This window comes from Hemiscyllium ocellatum, chromosome 5, assembly GCF_020745735.1.
Source record: "Hemiscyllium ocellatum isolate sHemOce1 chromosome 5, sHemOce1.pat.X.cur, whole genome shotgun sequence".
Lineage (NCBI taxonomy): Eukaryota > Metazoa > Chordata > Chondrichthyes > Orectolobiformes > Hemiscylliidae > Hemiscyllium > Hemiscyllium ocellatum.
This window is the reverse complement of record NC_083405.1, coordinates 49,531,219-49,546,334: the sequence shown is the minus strand read 5'-3', so window position 1 is coordinate 49,546,334 and position 15,116 is coordinate 49,531,219.

The window sequence follows — 15,116 nt, the reverse complement described above, 5'->3', positions numbered from 1 at the left end:
GCCCAACCCACCCAGACCCATTTCCCTACATTTACCCCTGTGCCTAACACTATGGGCAATTCACCTGACAGTATACTGCGAGATGAAAGCATCTATATGTCCTTATGTAGATTGAAACATTTGGAAAGTGTTTGAGAATTGTCGAATCATCTCTGCTTATCAGAGATTACTAGGATTAACCTGTCATGATCAATAACATATTCATGATTATCTGTCACCAGAACTGTAATATAAATCATAGAACAATGCATGAGCTATACATGCAGAATCATTTAATATATAAGCCAAATGCAGGCAAATGGGACTACCTCAGTTTAGGAAACTTGGTCAGCATGGATGAGTTGGGCCGAAGGATCTGTTTCTGTGCTGTATGACTCTACGATTCTATGAGTCCATGACTCTATGATTCTATCCAAGCATTCTCCTCTAACCAAAAATAAAAGGTTCTGTGCGCCGGATTGGTTAGGTGATTAGTTGATTGTTTTTTTCCAGTTTTTCAATATCTCATTGGGAATTTAGAATAGTGGGAATGGAGATTAGGGCAGTTGAATGTTCTTCCAGCAGAATGTGGGATGTACTGGTCACCACTAGTGTCTCTGCTGACTGCATCTGTGGGAAGTCCTGACTCCAGCTTCTTGAAAACTACAGTAGAGAACTGTAGCTGGAACTGAATGAACTTCAGATCATTCGGGAGGTAGAGGGGACTATTGAGAGGAGTTACAATGAGGTAGTCACACCTCAGGTAAAAGAAGAAGGTAGATGGGTTCCTGTCAGGGGAAGGAAAGGGAACTAGCAGGCAGTGCAGGAATCCCTGGGGCTGTTCCCCTCAACAACAATTGACCATCTTGGATACTGTTGGGAGGGAATGACTCATCAGGGGTAAGCAAAGAGGCAAAGAGTCTATCCCTGTTGCTCAGAAGAAAAGGGGGAAGAGGAGTAGAGCATTAGTCATTGAGGACTCCATAGTTCAGGGACAGATAGGAGATTCTGTGGGAACGAAAGCGACTCATGGTTGGTGTATTGCTTTCCAGGTGCCAGGGTTTGTGATGTCTCTGATCGTGTGTTCAGGATCCTTGAGAGGAAAGGGGAGTAGCCCCAAGTTGTGGTCTACATCGGCACCAACCACAGAGGCAGGTTTATTATGATAGGAGAAAGGACGTTTGAGGATTCATCTACTGAGCTGGTATAGGTTAAGGTTAGAAACAGGAAAGGAGAGGTCACACTGTTAGGAGTTTTCTATCAACTTCCAAATAGTTCCACAGTTGTAGAGGATAAGATAACAAAGATGATCCTCAATAGGAGCGAGAGTAACAGGGTAGTTGTTATGGGGAACTTTAACATCCCAAATATTGACTGGAAATACTAAAGTTCAAGTACTTTAGATGGGTCAGTTTTTGTCCAATGTGTGCAGGAGGGTTTCCTTCACACAGTATGTAGACAGGCCTACAAGAGGCGAGGCCACATTAGATTTGCTACTGGGTAATGAACCCGGCCAGATGTTAGATTTGGAGGTAGGTGAGCACATTGGTGATAGTGACTACAATTTGGTTATGTTTAATCTAGTGATGGAAAGGGATAGGAAGATACCGCAGGGCAAGAGTTATAGCTGGGGGAAAGGCAATTACGATGAGATTAGGCAGGATTTAAGATGCATAGGATGGAAAAATAAACTGCAGGGGATGGACACAGTTGAAATGTGGAGCTTATTCAAGGAACTGCTATTATGAGTCCTTGATAAGTATGTACCTGTCAGGCAAGGAGGAAGTTGTCGAGCGTGGGAGCGGTGTTTTACTGAGGAAGTTGAATATCTTGTCAAGAGGAAGAAGCAACTTATGTTCGGATGAGATGTGATGGCACAGTTAGGGCACTTGAGAATTAGAAGTTTGCCAGGAAAGATCTAAAGAGAGAACTAAGAAGAGCCAGGAGGGGACATGAGAAGTTGTTAGCTGATAGGATAAAAAAAACTCTAAGGCTTTGTATAGGTATATCAGGAATGAAAAAATGACCAGAGTAAGTTTAGGGCCAATCAAGCAGAGTAGAGGGAAGTTGTGCATGGAGTGAGAAGAGATAAGGGAAGTGCGAAATGAATGCTTTTTGTCAGTATTAACACTAGAAAAAGACAACATTGTCAAGGCGAATACTGAGATACAGGCTACCAAACTAGATGGGATTGAGGTTCACAAGGATGAAGTGTTAGCAATTCTGGAAAGTATGAAAATAAATAAGTTCCCTGGGCCAGATGGGACTTACCCTAGGATTCTCTGGGAAGCCATGGAGGAGATTGCTGAGCCTTTGGTTTTGTTCTTTATGTCATCATTATGAACAGAAATAGTGCAAGAAGACTGAAGGATAGCAAATGTTGTCCTTTTGTTCAAGAAAGGGAGTAATTATAGACCAGTGAGCCTTACTTTGGTTATGGGTAAAGTGCTGGAAAGGGTTGTAAGAGATAAGATTTATAAACATCTAGAAAGGATTAAGTTGATTAGGGATCGTCAACATAGTTTTGTGAAGGGTAGGTCATGCCACACAAACCTTATGGAGTTCTTTGAGAAGGTGGCCAAACAGGTTAGTAAGGCTAAAGTGGTTGATGTGGTGTATATGGATTTCAGTAAGGTATTTAATAAGGTTCCCCATGGTAGGCTATTGCACAAAATACGGAGGCACGGGATTGGGGATGACTTAACGGTTTGGATCAAATATTGGCGAGCTGAAAGAAGACATAGGGTGGTGGTTGATGGGAAGTATTCATCCTGGAGTTCAGTTACAAGTGGTGTACTGCAAGAATCTGTTTTGGGCCCACTGCTGTTTGTCATTTTTATAAATGACCTGGATGAGGCCATAGAAGGATGGATTAGTAAATTTGCGGATGACACTAAGGTTGGTAAGAGTTGTGGATAGTGACAAAGGATGTTGTAGGTTACAGAGGGACATAGATAAGCTGCAGAGCTGGGTTGAGAGGTGTCAAATGGAAATGGAGTTTAATGCAGAAAAGTGCAAGGTGATCCACTTTGGAAGGAGTAACAGGAATGCAGAATTCTGGGCTAATGGTAAAGTTCTTGGTAGTGCAGATGAGAAGAGGGATCTCGATGTCCATGTACATAGATTTTTGAAAGTTGCCACCCAGGTTGATCAGGTTGTTAAGAAGGCATACAGTGTGTTAGCTTTTATTGGTAGAACGATTGAGTTTCAGAACCATGAATTCATGGTGCAGCTGTACAAAACTCTGATGTGGTTACACATGGAGTATTGCATGTCACAGCATAGGAAGGATATGGAAGCCTTCGAAAGAGTTCAGAAAGGATTTACTAGAATGTTGCCTGGTATGGAGTGAAGATCATATGAGGAATGACTGAGGGACTTGAGGCTGTTTTTGTTCAAGAGAAGAAGATTAAGAGGTGACTTAATTGATACTTATAAGATAATTGGAGGTTGGTTAGGGTGGACAGTGACAGCCTTTTTCCTCAGATGGTGATGGCTTGCATGAGGGGACATAGCTTTAAATTGAGGAGTGATATATATATATAGTAGGAGTGTGGAATGCACTGCTTGCAACAGTAGTAGACTCGCCAAATTTAAGGACATTTAAATGGTCATTGGATAGGCATATGGATGAGAATGAAGTAGTGTAGGTTAGATGGGCTCAGATTAGTTCCACAGGTCAGTACAACATCGTGGGCCTGTATTGTGTTGGAATGTTCTAAGTTCTAGGTTTTATGTTGTGTCTCTATGACAGATCTAAATCCGTTATACATCATTGAATCTATGGAATCTATCATTAATGCAAGTGGCACGGGAAGGGCTCACAATACCCACCAATGTAGTCAATGCCTGCAGACAAAAAAGAACTCCACCCACGGTGGAGCCACTGGCTGCTTTTCATCTTTTTTATGTAATTGAGATTTGACGGAAATTGGGCAGTACCCTGACTGAGGTCTTGAGACTATGTTCCAGACTTTGTCTGAAAGTTAAGAATTCATCCACCCTTTATGTTCACATTTATCTCGCTGTCCCTGTCAACTCCACCAGCTTTCAGGATCCTCATGTTGCCATCATGTTCCCATGTTAACTATAACTTCCCCTCCTTCTCCCCTAAAATTAAATAAAGAACTGCAGATGCAGGAGATATAGGACAAAAACAGAAATTGCTGGCAAAACTAAGCAGGTCTGGTCGTAACTGTGGAAGAACGCAGTGTTAGCATTTTGAGTCCAGTGACTCTTCATCAGAGATGATAGTAGCTCAGATAAAGTGCTACTTAGGCTGAACATGAGGTTGGGGATGGGTGTGGTAGGAAGACGAGCAGATGTTTGGGGATGGAACTGTAAGAGAGATATAGGATAGGCAAATGAAGGGACTATTGACAATGGACCAGGACAGAAGAGAAGCTGAATAATTAATAATGTGAACTGAGATCAGGAGAGAATACATAGACTGTATTTGTGTGGGAACATGGTGGTGTGTTGAATTGGCAGGCAACTGAAAGCTGGGGTCATTTTTACAGACAGAACATAGATATTCCACAAAGCAGCCGTCCATTCCCCTGTTTCCTGGTTCAACCATGGCATAGTGCAAAGTTATGCCCACTATCATTACTTACTGCACTTCGATTGAAGTCAAAGCAATGGTGACTTTCTGCCACACCACCCCTTTAGTGCCCCTTGATTGCCCTGCTATTTCAGATCCCCCCATTATGTTTGGAGTTTCACCCACTTAACTGTCATCACCCTTGTACCATAGTGTTCTGGCTTCAAATCCCATTTGAGTTTCCTACTTTCCCTAACCAAGCAAGAACATAATGGGCTGAACAGTCGACATCTGCTCCAATGTCTTATAGTCTTATCGTCTTCAGGTAACACACAACTTTCCACTCAGGAATTGGTGTCATCTAGTTTCTCATCAGTACCTGGGATAATTGTATACTTTAAGTGAGGTGGGATTAACTAATAATAAATTGTAAATGAGTTAAAATATGCCCTCACCACTTAGTAGTGAGAGTCTCATGTAGCTATTGAAATCTCAAAGGGAAAATTTGACTTTTTTTTATCAAAACTGAAAATCTTATTTTTCCATTCTGGATATATTCTCTCAAATTTCATGCCACTCAAGACCTGGAAAAATTCTATTATACATTCTTAAATTTAAAGTAGGGTAATGATAATAGTTTAAGAAGGAGGTTGTTGTGATGTGTTGGAAAAAGTACATCAAAGAGATTGGCAGAGGCTAGACAATGGATAGCATGTAAGGAAGTCATGTTTGGTTGTCAAAAATACTATATTCCCACGTGGTAAAATTATCCAACAGGAAAATCAACTTAGACCCGACAAACAAAGGATGCTAAAAATAACATCAGATGAAAAGAGAAGGCTGATAAAGTTGCCAAATATGTGGTCAGACTGAGGTATGGGGGAATTCAGCAAGCAAGGAACAAATAGCTGACATATGAAGAGAAAGTAGAATGTGAATACAAACTGGCAAGAAGCACAAAAATAGATTGTAAAACCTTCTCTAGCTAGGTAAAAAGAAAAGCATTAGCAAAGACAAATAGGGATCCCTTCCAGGCAGAGAGAGTGAAATTTATAATAGGAATGAGAGAAATGGCAAGGAAGCTGCATTTGTACTTTATGCCTGTCTTGACAGAGGAAGATACAAGTCTTCCCAAAATAATTGAGATTCAAGGGACCAATACAAGTGAGAATCTGAAAGCAAATACTACTACAAAACGAGTAGTTTTGGGAAACTATGGGGTTTGAAAATTGACAATTCTGTAGAACACAGTGACCTTCATCCTAGAGTGTTAAACAAGATGGCTGCAGAGCTGCATTGATGACTGTCTTTCAACATTTTATTAATTCTGAATTATCTGTAGATTGTCAAGTTGCAACTTTGACCCCATTGTTCCAGGAAGTGGGAGAGAGAAAACAAGGAATGACATATCTATTAGGTCAAATCAGTAGTTGGGAAAATAATAAATTCTCTGATAAAGTACATGGTTACTGGAGATTTAGAAAATAATCGACTGATTGTGTAGTCAGCATTACTTTATGATGGGAAAATAATGTTTGATAAATCTTTGAGAGTTTTATTTTGAGGATCTTATGAGCAAATTTCATGAAGGAGAACCAGTGGAGGCAGTGTATTTACATAGTCAGTGGATTATTGATGAAAGTCCATTCAAGAAGTTGATAAATGAAATTAGAGTACATTGATCTTGGTGTAATATACTAGGTGGATAGAGGATTGGTTAACATGCATAAAATAAAATAGCAAGAAATGAGTCATTCTCAGATTAGTAAGCTGTGACCAATGGGATCAACGCTTGTGACCAAACCTTTCACAATTTGCATCGATGACTTGAATGTGGGGATCAATTGTAATATTCCAGGTTTGTCAATGACACAAAACTTGGTGAGAATGTGAGTTGTGAGGACAAGGCAATGAGACTTGAATGGATTTAGAAAGGCTGATTCCTGAGATGGAGGGATGGTCCAATGAAAAAAGATTGAGGAGATTGGAGCTGTATTCTCTGAAATTTAGAAGAATGACAGGTGATTTCATAAAAATCAACAACATTCTTAAGGGTTCAACAGGATAGATGCAGAAAGGAAGTTGCCCCTGAATTTGGGGTCAAGAGCCAGGGGACACACTGTCAGAATAAAAGGCAAGCCATTCTGAACTGAGGTGAGGAGGAATTTCTACACTCAGAGCATGGCATATCTTTGTAGCTCTGGTGAAAGTTCAGTCATTATGTAAGCTCAAGTTGCACATTGATATATTTCTAGTGACTAATGACATGAAGGGATAGGGAAATAGCATAGGAATATAGCACAGAGGTAGATGATCAGCCATGGTCTACAATGACAGAGCAGGGTTGAGAGATGAATTGTCTCTTCTGCTCCTATGTTCCTTTGCAGCTCTCATTTTCATTGGACTTTTACTTAATAGAGTTATGATCATGTCATGTAGGTTCTCATCATGCTCACTATCTGTTTCTGAGTAGTAAACCCAAAAGTAAAATGCTAATGCACTGGCTGAGGTAAAATGTCACAGGTATATTGAAATTACTTTGTGCTTCTTTTGTGATATCAGAAAGCCCCAGCTCTTCTATTGCTAATAAACTTCCAAGAAATTATCAGGGGCAAAGCATTTGAAATGTAAACAGTTGAGGGAAAGATCTATGAGGCATATTGTAAAGAACCCTACAATATCTTGACAATGCTTCTGGGATCATTGTATGTGCTGTGCAACACTTCTTAGAGAGATATAGGCTGCACTTTCTATCTTTGCTACTTCTGCCATATAGCTTACACACCCTCTTATGACTTTTCTGCTCACTAACTCACAATTTGCCCATTTTCAGACTCTTAGATTTGCATCTTCTGATACAGCAGTTCCTTTAGCTTGGTTGTCCCATTTTAGCTCATCCATTTCTCTTTCTGAGAAGTTCCATATTTGCAGTGCTGGCATTGTTGTTTGCTACTCCTATACTCTGCTGACATGTACCTTAAAGTGACCAAAATACCACATCCGTGACAATAATTTCTGCAAGCCCTGCCCCAAAATTGTGACTTTTAACAAGTTGTAACAATCTGATATCCTGGTTCACGAATTTCTCATTAACATATAAGGCTCTTGTGATGGAGAACGCCCAGCATCAGGTTTTACTCTAAACAAAAAAGGTTTTATATTAAATTTCCAAGAAGTGTGGGTGACGTAAAAGTACAATTTAGTTTTAATGTTTGGTGACAATAGTTTTCAGTGGTTGAGACAAATCATTTAAGTGACAAACACATATCAATTGGAAAGTCTAATGTGTTTATTAATGATCTCTTGATGAACATATTGAAAATGTTACTCATTGTATTTACATCAGTTTTCAAGATTCCATGAATTCTCAGAAGCAAGTTCTGGCCAATCTCTGAATGTTGTCTTTTACATAGAATTAATACAATAGCATCCTGTAAGCTTTTGAATATTGCCTTCTTTTAGGCCAGGTAGACGTAGTAGCAGAATTACACCATTTGGTCTATGAGTCTGCTTCACATTCGATCATGACTGATATGTTTTTCAAACCCATTCTCTTGCTTTCTCCTCATAAGCATTGATCATCTTACTCAGCAAGAACCTGTATATGTCCTAAATACACTCAATGACGTGGTCTTCACAGTATTTTATAGCAATGTGTTTCATAGATTCACCACTCTCTGGCTGAAGAAATTCCTCCTTATCTCAGTTTGAAATGGTCGTCACTTTACACTGAGGCTGTGCCCTCAGGTTTCCAGCCTTTTCTATCAATGGAAACATCTTTTCCATATCTTCTCTATACAGGCCTCTCTGTATTTTGTAAGTTTCATGAGGTTCCCCCTCATCCTCTTAATCTCCATTAATTTTAGACCCAGAGTCCTCGACTGCTCCTCATAAGACAAGCCCTTCATCCCTAGGATCATTTTTATAAACCTCCTCTGGAACCTCTCCAAGGTCAGCACATGGTCCTTAGTTATGTATCCAAACTGCTCACATTATTCTAAATGTATTCTGATCATAGCGTTTTATAGCCTCAGTAATACATCTCTGCTTTTGTATTCCAGACCTCAAAATGACTACATTTGCATTTCTGACAGTCAACTGAATCTGTATGTTAACCTAAAAGAATCCTGAACTAGGACTTTCAAGTCCCTTCAGATTTCTGAAACCTTTGTCCATTTCGAAAATAGTCTATGTCTCTATCCTTCCGACCAAAATACACAACCCCACACTTTCCCATATTGTAATCCATTTGCTACTGCTTTGCCCACTCTCTTAGCCTGTCCAAGTCCTTCTGCAGCCTCCCCACCTCATAAACACTGCCTGTCCCTCCATCTATCCTCGTGTTATCTGAAAACTTAGAATGTATTCCAGCTGAAGGATAAACTACAATGATATCCAGCTGCAGATCCAGCTGAGTCACCTTCAGCACTCTTATTCTCCATCCCAGAAGATGCTACTTCAAGTATTGCAGCCATTCTCCCTCTTGCAATCAAGTTACACTTTAACTTTTAAAAGTTTAGATATAAACAGTGGTGAGCAGTCAAGGTAAAGTTTCTGTGTGTGCAGAGAATTATAAAGCTGCTCTCTCATTAAAGAGAGATGACTGATGGCGAGTTTAACCTAAGGGTCACCATGTCTTAGGCAACATATGTGGTTGAGAAGGCTAGACCTTCATGATGACATCAGCTGTACAGGAATTGAACCCCCACTGTCAACATCAGTCTACATTTTAAATGAGCCATCCAGCCAACTGAGCTAACTGACCCCCAATCTCATTATGTTAAAAGCCAAGTACAACAGATAATCAGAGAACAGAATTAGAGAACTCCTGTGTCTAACTACAACAATTCTTACATTGTCTGTAGGGTAATTTAAAATGTCTTTAGGACATTCGTGCAAATCCTTTCATTTTTTTTACCTCTATGCAGAATTAAATCAAAACTTTCCATACAAAGAATTTTTTTTGAAAGAATGAGTATGCAACATGTCAGGTCTACTCATGAAAATGTAGTTGCCACACCTCAATTTGATGTCAAAGCCAGAACAGCAATGTTATACATTCCAGACAATAAACCTTACTACAAGTTATGTTGTTATATATCAGAACACAATTTATGTCGCAGCATATCTATAAGCAAATATGAAACATTGCATGAAATTGTGTGTCTGTAGCAAGTTGGAGATGCTGGGAGTAACTACAAAACAGTTAATTTTGTTGTTAGCTTGTGTGTATCAAGCAACTAATTGCCTGGTTTTGAAGCTCCAATCTCCTGCAGTACGCATCTATTGTCTCCACGACGTGTCGGCCAATTCAAAGGCTGGCAGTTTTTCAGGTTCAGAAGGGTTGGTCACCACTGGTCATGTACACGGCCAGAACCCAGCAACATGATGGATGAAATGGAACCCATGTAAATGGGGTCCAGTTCACTAGTGCCTGTCATGCAAGCTTTGGAGGAAAATGGTGGAAAGCATTATTGTTGAGGACAGGGCATTGTGCTGACACAAGGTGGGAAATCCACGAGTTCAATCAGTAGAGCATCTCCTAATTTCATAGGAAGTGCTCAACGTCTACAGGGATTGCTGCACACATGGCATGCCACATACTGCTGGTAGAACAATATATACAGTAGAAGAAGAATGGGATGAGGTCACTTAAGTGTTTGAATTGGCCACTTAATGGGTATATCATTCCTGACCTTTTCCACTTTTGATTGGATCAGATGGCATCTGCAAGGCGATGGACGCTTCACCCCCTCAACTCTCTCCTAATTGTACAGCGCCCTTAACCCCCCAGCCTACTCCATTAAATGCAATTATGTTCTGCCCTTTGCTTATCCATCCATAAGCAACCAAACACTTTTCAAAAATTATATTTATTGTGCTCTTTAAAATAACTTCTGGGTTACCATCAAGTAAATAAAAAAATTATAGCATTATAGTTATTGTTGAAGATTGGGACTGAAGTGGATAATACTTGATTGAGTGCCTTAAAGCATCATCTATTGTGATGATGTCATGGAGACTTGATCAGAGTAAAAAAGGAACTTGTGGTAGACAGACGTAACAGTACTCCTAACAGTCTCCAAGCAACGGTGGTCAGTTCATGTACTTTGGAAATTATGGCAGTAATGTAATGAACTCAAGATTGGTTAGTCAATATGACTTTTCTACTTAGACCAGAAAGGTGGCTCTCCATATTCAAACTGGACCTCTGCAGTTTGAAGGAACCCTCACAATGGTTTTGATACCAGACAAGTGGACCATGTCTGAAACAAATCTTTTGGCAACATCAATTCTACATCATGTACAAAGACACGAAAGGATATTGCAAATCTTGAAAAAGCAATTCTTTCCTTTTGTTTAAAAATTGATTTTGCTGGATGTGACTGCCATGATCACATGACTTAAAAGTTAGCCTAATCAGGGGAGCTTCTAAATGTGAATTGAGGAGGGATATGGTTAAAGTAATACCCTTGTGGAATTTCTCATTTGGAAGACATGAGAATGAAGACAGCTCATAATTCCTGCCTTCAAGTCTGCATTAGCAACAAAAGACATATCTCAAAACCCCTTGTGGCGGAAACAACCGTTCATTCCTAAGATGTTCAACGATTTGAATAAGATGAGATGTAAGCTCCTTCATTAAAAGCTCATTGATAACCATCCATTATCTATTGATGGCCAGCACCACGTGATTGCATTTTTTTTTCGAATTTTGCAGTGCTTTAATTTTGAATTATTGAATCAGTCTGCTTTTAACATCTGTACAGAGAGCAGCATCAGACCTCTTGGCTAACATCCATGCACATTTCAAGTAACAACCGAGGGGAAAGTTAAAACCTCTTCAAAACTTGTTTCCAAAAAGGAATTCTGAATTCAACTTGAGGAACCAATTTATCCCCTGTGCACTAACCCCACAAGAAACTGATATCTTGTCTTCGTGCCATATCACCAATTCTGAAGGAATTCAACAAAAAATGATTCCAAACATGTGGAAAGGAAGACTCCTATATTACCAGGTCCAGATATACAGACCTACCAAATTTCACAGTGGGTTATGCAACCTTCCTCCATTTTGCTTTGACTAATTTTTCATTTGAGGTAACATTTCGGTGCCCAAAGTTTAACAATGTGGATAAATCCTCGCTGGCCTCTGAAATGCCCTTGCAAAACTGACAACTGTATGAAACTATTTCAGAAAATTTGAAGAAAATTAAAACTATACAGACCACCCACCATTTGTCCAGGGTGTACAGACCATATGACAGTTTAAGAAGAAAGCTCAGCACTATAGTTTCAAGGATAATAAATGCGGGGCTTGCCAGCAACACCCATATCCCATAAACAACTATTTTTTAAAAAAGGTACCTTCAGGGTCATTGTTAGTAAAATTCAACCAATCAATTTGTCCCTAATTTACATCTCAACTCAAAGTTCAGTTTAAATCAGTTTTAGTTCTTGCTCAATCAGGGTGATAAGATTACTCCTTCAAGCTTCATTTGATCTTATCTATGAGATAAACTACTGAGATCTTCTTTTACAATAAGACAAAATAGCAGAAATACACCATTGGGCCTCAACGTGTGTACCGCCATACACTAAGATTATGTACAACCTGATAATGCTCAACTCCACTTACCCTTTCGTTCCCCATAACTCTTGATCCCCGTACTGTTTAAAAATCTATCTAGCTTAGCCATGAATATACTTAACGACCCAATCTTGACAGCCCTCTGCGGTAAAGAATACCACAGATTCATTATCCTCTGAGAGAAGAAATTCATCCTTATCATTTTTTAAATGCATCACTCCTTAATCTGAAATTAAACTCTTTGATGCCAGTCTCTCCCAAAGGGGAAACCATCTCTCCATATATTTCCTGTCAAGTCCCAAAGAAATTCGTGCGTTTCAATAAGCTCACTTATCATTCTTCTAAATTCCATAAATGCAAGCCCAAACTACTTGAGCTGTAGAAATTTAAGAAAACATGCTTTATTTCTTTATCTCTGTGATTTTTTTTCAGTGTTTTGAGAATGGTTTTCATTTTAGCTATTGTACTTCCTTGACTTGCATGTTCTTTTCAAAGAGCATTTCTTACTACAGCACCATATTTTCAGCTTCTGGTCAAAATAACCTCCCATGGTTGAAAAGTTTAGTCATGATTTGGAGATGCTGGTGTTGGACTGAGGTGTACAAAATTAAAAATCACACAAGGGGGATCCAAGATGGCAGCGACCCAGCAAGTCTGAGTCTATAGTGCTCTTCCCAAGACTTGGGCAAAGTGGGTCACCCACCCCCACCAAACTCACCAAATCATTCATAATAGCTGTTAACTTTAAATAGCTGCTTAGTATTACATTTAAATAATCTAACATTTAGTGAAAAATGACCAAAGGGAAAGGAGCCCGCAGCTCTCAACAAGCAGGACCCCCCTCCCACCTTCTCCCTCTTCAGCTGCAGCAGAGGCGCCCTGGGGGACTTACCGACGGTAACAAGCCTTGTGGAGATGATCACCAAGCTGGACGCGAAGATCGATGCCTTTATCGAGGAGTCCCGACATCGCTGGGAATCACTCTCGGCCGCGCTGCAGAAGCACGGCTGAGACATCCAGGAACTCGAGCGCCGAGTCGGAGGGGCGGAGTTAAAGGCCGCGACCTCCGAAACTGCAGCTCAATTGGCCGCCGATCAGGTCCGGGCTCTCGAGCAGCGAGTCCGGACCTTAGAAAATCATATTGATGACCTCGATAATCGAGGTCGTCGAAAAAATATTCGTTTGCTGGGCCTTCCCGAACGGGAAGAGGAAGGCCAGCTTACAGCATTCCTGGAGCAATGGCTGCCACGGCTTTTAAATCTGCATGCTGGATCAGGCCAGGTAAGGGTGGAATGGGCCTACCGGGTCGCAATACGTGGGCCCGGCTCAAACCAGCGCCCACGCCCGGTCCTGTTCCAGCTGCAGAGCTATAGGGAGAGGCAGATGCTCCTGGAAGCCTCAAGAAATCTTGGAAAAGATCCCCAAACCATGATCTATAAAGGATCCAAGATCATGCTATTCCAGGACTTTTCCCCAGCTCTGGTCCGAAAGAGGAAGGCATTCGATGAGGTGAAGAAGCGTTTAAGGGACTTAAATACTCAGTACTCCTTACGCTATCCAGCAACGCTACGCTTTAACCACGAAGGATCCATATATAACTTCGGATCACCAGAGAAGGCTAAGGAATTCTTGGACTCTCTTAAATAAACTGTAAGAGATAGTGGATGTTGGTTTGCCTTTCCCTCTGCTTTAGTTTACATCCCCCCACCTTTTTTGTTTCTCTTTTTTCTTACTTTATTGTTTAATATTATCATGGGGGCGGGGAGAGGGATTTGATTTTCTCCCCCCCCCCCCCCCCCGCCCCCGCGTGGGTTTGTTTTCTTTTATTACTTTATGTATATATGTGGGTATGTATGTATGTATATACATGTTGGGGCGTTTGGTTAATGTTGGTGGGGGGAGGTGGTTACCTTATTCTATTTTACTTCTGTCTTTAGGAGCGGGGTTGTTTTTCCCCTGTTATTTTGTATTATTATATTTAATTATTACTTTGTTGAGATTGTAATTTTATAGTTACATATTTATATATGGTATTAACATTCCCAAATATATTCAAGTGTTGGTGTGGGCGGGGGTAGGGTGCTCACTGTTAACTCTAGCTTTGTATTATATTTGAATTCTCCTCATTTTATTGAGGAGCACCTGGGTCAAGGGTGGGTCCTTGGTTGGGAGAGGATAAGATGGACTTTTGGAGAGGAAGTGACGCTCCCTGGGAACAAGGGGGAAAATCTCCATTTAGGTACATTTTATATTTTTTTTATTTAGAAATAGTTTTTTATTATATTGTTTTGAGTGTATTAGAGAGCCTTTATTTTTGTAAATTTTATATGCTCCATGCTCGGGATGTTCCAGATAGGGTTTCCCCTCCCAAGGGGTCTCGGGTCTGCCCAGATGATTATGGTTGATCAGTCGGTTAAGTGGTGCACCTGGAATGTCAGGGGGAGTAATTCGCCAGTTAAAAGGAAGAAAATATTATCAAATCTTAAGAAAGACAGAGTTGATATAGCTCTCCTACAGGAGACACACCTGTTGGATAAAGAACACTTAAAATTACAGCAGGGTGGATTTGATCAGGCCTTTTTTTCTTCTTTTAGCTCAAAAAGCAGAGGAGTTGTTATTCTTGTTTGGAAGAATTTCCCTTTCAAAATTCTAAATCAGATAAAAGACGAATCTGGATGATATATTTTGATTAAAGCCCTCGTAAATGGAGAGGAATATGGGATTCTAAATTTGTACTGCCCCCCGGCACACCCCTTTAAATTTATAATGGAAGCTTTTTCAAAATTGATGGCCTTTGGTGCCCGTCATACAATTATAGGGGGAGACTTTAATTGTATTATGGATCCGGAAATAGATAGGATTCCCAAGAGTGCTGCTGGAGTATCTCCCAGATTTAGACAACTGGCGGATCTGAATAAAGAATTAGGATTGGTAGATGTATGGAGATATCTCCATCCACAGGATAGAGATTTTTCTTTCTACTCTAATCCACATAAATGTCAT